Genomic DNA, 4,740 nt, shown 5'->3' with positions numbered 1-4,740 from the left:
TTTTTTTTTTTTCCCCCCTAAGATAAGTCATTTTAGAATTGATAGATTGTTCGGTCTTTTATTTTCCAGTCTTGCGGCTCAAACCCAAGGCTTTACACAGAGTAGGCAAGTGCCCTACCATAGAGCTAGATCCTCAGCCCTTGCCACAGGTGTTGAAGAAACATTGCACAATTTTTATTCTGACCTGTAATAAATACTTGAATCAAAATGGCCTAATTTAGAACCACATAGGATAGTAAAGGTCAAATGGAATACAGATGTAAATAGAGAATTATCAAATATATTATTTCTTTGAGATGATATAAATTCTGAATGTGCTGATGTTTATTCTAGGCCATGCTATTTGGAACATTCAGAAAAGAAATAGCTTTTCAACCTCCATTCCTAATTAGCTCAGCCTTCACCAATGAACACAAACATTTTAGAGGTCATTATTATTCTTACCTAACTTTCTACAGCAAACTGACCTATGTGCTGTTTAAATTCTGAGTTTTAATTTCATCATCATTACTTCAGCTTTCCAAATGCCACTGGATGCAGACTACTGCCAAGTAAGGCTTATTCTCAGCGGGCTGGTGTTACGATGTACTGTAGAAGTAGCATTCAGTTAAGGCCAAAGTCGTTTATTTCATGTGGCTGGCCAGCAGCTCACATTATGTGGGAGAAATATATTGATAAAACTACAGAAAAAAAGCACAAGTACAGAATTCTTTTTAGCATTTACCTTGAAGTCACAACCCCACATTTGACACTTTCTATCTATCTTACCATAATAAAAAATAAGTATCCTTTCCACACAATATAATCTTTAGACAAATTTTAATTTAGGTTCACATTCTTCGTAAGTTGACAATATGTATAATATGCAAGTTTTAAATTTAAAAACTGTATGAGAAGCTTTAGAAAACATATAATTGGAACCCACCTAATATATTTGCAAAAACTGTCTAGTATTTTATGTCCTCTTACTGCTGTATATCTACAATTTTGTCCCTCCTACCTGTGAAGCTGTTACTGAAAACTAAAATAGCTAAAATACAAGCCAGCCCAGCCAAAGATCATCATGATAACTCTCAAAGTCGACCAATTCTTACAGAGTTCAGCCTTTGTTGAGAACCAAAGTATTGTTTTAAAGTAATTGCTGGGGACTTTAGAACTAGTTCAACTAAAATAAGTAAAATAAAATATTTTGAGGTGTTTCTTGGCATATACAGGGTTTGTACCTTCAATCCAAAATACAGTTTGCAAAAGTCATAGACTCAATATCACTGCTCATCCTTCTGCTTTTTATGCACAGTTTTCACTCTTTATTCCATGGACTCCTTTATGTATGGTCATTCGTGGCCCAAAGATGCTCAGTGGAAAATTGTAGAAATAATTCTTGTTTTAAATATTTACTATTATAGTATATTGTCATAATTCTTCTATTAATATTGATATTTTGTTGTATCTAATTTAAAAATTGAACTCTGTCACATGGGTGTACATGTATAGGAAAGAACAGCTCATGTAGGCCTCAGTAATGTCTGTGATTTCAGACATCAGCAGGGGGTCTTGGACGACATCTTCTGTGGTTAATCAGAGATAAATCAATTTCTACTAACTGCTGTTTTTTTTCTCCTCTTTCATGCATTCAATCCAATCAAAAGATGTCCTGGTTCCATAAATTCAGTGGCAACTTTCACATAGCAAGCTAATCAGCTGTGTCTGTGCTTTGGAGTGAGCACATAGTCCACTGTGCTTTCATATGAAAACTTCCCTGTCCCTGGCTTTCCTCTGTGACCTAATAGCAAAGGAAGTTACTATTCTCTTCCTTCCTTTCAAACACACATTTAACCCAAAGACTGAGAATTCTACTCTATGAATAAATAAATGTCTAGGAAGAAAATAAAGTTAAGAAAACTAGGAAGTAGGCACTGGTCTCACAAAGGTACAAATACTGTGAATCTTACAGTAAGGAATACCTCAGTGGATGTGCTCAACTAATTTCTGACAGATAGAATTTTTTGTGCATGTGTCACCCTTGATTCAACATAATGCCAGAGAAAGTAGCCAGAGTTGCTCAAGGTGGCTACTCAATAAAATCTGTGGGCTCAAATCTTTTCAGTTACAAAATGAAAGCTTTTATCATATATGTCTTAACCATCAATCACCTAAAATACAAGTCAATCCACATTGAAAAGAAAGGGGAAAAACTAAGTCTAACTCATTTGACTGCCAGGCTAAATAGTTCAATCTACCATTTTCTTTGCAAATATGATTGACACTGTAGTAGACATGAATCACATGTAGACACAGGCTATTAAAAACATAGACAGTAAAAACATTATTAGAAGACTTTTCTCATTTTCAAACCTTACCTAACTAGTTTAGTTATTAAAAATATACTCAGTGGGGTTTTGTTTTTAACAGGTATTTTTTAGTTTGATTTTAACATTGTTTCCCTTTAATTCCATGGAATAACTTGTAATTTTTTTCAGGGAGGTTTTATTTTGCTTTTGTTTCTGAGAAGAAGAATAAGTTTCCAAATGATTAAAGCAAAATAAGCAGAAACTAAATTGAGCAAGACATAAAGAGTGATATAAGAACACAGTTCTTGTACATTATTTAATGCCTCCTTTTCAGAATGAATATACCTCTCATGTCATACAAATAATATTTCAGGGCCCTTTCACTCCTTGAAGAATGATAGCAAAGCCTGCAAAGATGGAAATTTTGTATTTTTTTTAAAAAAATGGAAAATATAAATGGATCCTGCAAACATTTTCATTACCAAGTGCAAGCATAAAAAAGGCAAAAGTCAATCACTAGAAATAATATTATGTTCATCAGATGCAGAAATAAGTGAAAATACATTCTAGTGCAATCTCACTTCATTTTTTATAAAGTCAGGATGAGAAAGACACCTTATATCAATTTCATTATCTACGTATAAGGAATTAACTTACTGAATCCCAATAGCCCAAGACAAAAAACTATGGAAAATAGTGGAATTAGTCGGATTTTTCATTTTGTTTTTGAGACAGGCTCTCACTGTGCAGTTCCGGCTGAGCTTGCCCTTACTATGTAGCTCAGACTGGCCTGGGACTCACGGTGATCCTCCGGACTCAGGTTTCTGTTTTTTTTTTTTTTTTTTGGTTTTTCTCCGGTACTGGGAACCGAACTCACGACCTTGCGCTTGCCAGGCAGGCGCTTTTGCCACTGAGCTAAATCCCCAGCCCCTGGACTCAGGTTTCTGAACGTTGGGATTAAAGAGAGGCGTGCCCCACCATGCGTGGAATTAGTAGGATTTTTGGTTGAATGGCAAGTTTCTTGAAAATTGCTCCTAAGTGATTTATCAAAATTTATAGAATTATCCTGATTGATGTCCTGAAAGGCTCCTATTTGATCAAGCATTTTCAACAATTTTTGCCATGGCTTCAGAAAACATGTTTTGACAAATTTCTAGATGATACAGAACAATGAGGCATAGAGAGTAAGATGAATGACAGAAGCAGAGTAATGTAATGTAGCCCAACACAGACTTACACAAACACGTTTTTATACTTCACTTTTCCCTGACCCATTAGTCATTCCCACATCTGGCATACTCTGATCCATCCAATGAAATATACTCCAATGTATGTAAATATCGGGTTCCCTCTGCCCCTGGAATTCTATTTAGTTTGTGGTTCTGTAAGGGTGCTACTCACTGCATTTATTTTCATATAAGGATAATAAGGTGACCATCATCCATGAGAACCTGTTGTCCTCTTTTATTCACTCCTTATTTTAGGACCAGAATCTTCTAATAACTCTTTCCAGTGCAGCAATCTGTTATATATTCACATATATGCACATAACGATTTTCCTACACAGTACTGAGGGGGCAAAATAAGGCTGACAGAGATTGATGTGGTTCACAGGATTTGAAAAGCTACTTACCAATGTTATTATGCTGATATGCAAAGAGTAGGAGCTATTTATATCCCTCTCCAAACTGTCTCACTGATGGTCCTTTTGAACAAGGCTATTTAACAAAGGGAAATAAGTTGTACATTTTCTAGCTATTGCAAGTTAAAATTTACTGGGCATGAGAAAACTTGCTTTCATGATAAGATGTACATGTGATACCACATTAGAGGGAAGGAAGAAGCTAAATCAGAAATACTGGTCCATAGAAGTCCATAGATATGAACCATTTCTTATTGTGGATTATTGATATACTGAGCTTTAATCCTGTATGTGTGAGCAAGAAAAATACAGTAATGGACCTTACTTTTCATAGCATCTGAGCCTCAAGGATACAACTGGTCTCTTCCATTGCTCAGGTGTGATGAATACCAACATTGAGAAAACAATTTTGTATCTCACCATAGTGAAAGGTGGAAAGGAAATACATATAGATAAGAAGAAATATAGAATATCACCAGGCAATTTGGTCAATTTGAAAAGTTCACAAAGGATGATAGATGTCTGAAAGACCCAATCCTGGGAATCATAAAGAGGATATGTTCTCTACATTAGATTTAACTCCTGACTTGCCTTCATGCAGAGAAAAAGGGCTTCATTAATAACAGCCTTTCCGACCTGCATGTGTAAACTTCCTATTGTCTCCCTAGTGTGAGAAACTGAAAGAGTAAATAAAATCCTAATGGTACAATAGATATTGTGAAAGGGAAAGAAACTTGTCAAAAGGAGAGAACAACTGGGATGAGGGAAAGGAGAAAAGAAAGAAGGGAATATATATATATATATATA

The sequence above is a fragment of the Chinchilla lanigera genome, unplaced genomic scaffold, assembly GCF_000276665.1.
Source record: "Chinchilla lanigera isolate Chin_1 unplaced genomic scaffold, ChiLan1.0 scaffold00039, whole genome shotgun sequence".
Lineage (NCBI taxonomy): Eukaryota > Metazoa > Chordata > Mammalia > Rodentia > Chinchillidae > Chinchilla > Chinchilla lanigera.
This window is presented reverse-complemented; position numbering follows the sequence as displayed.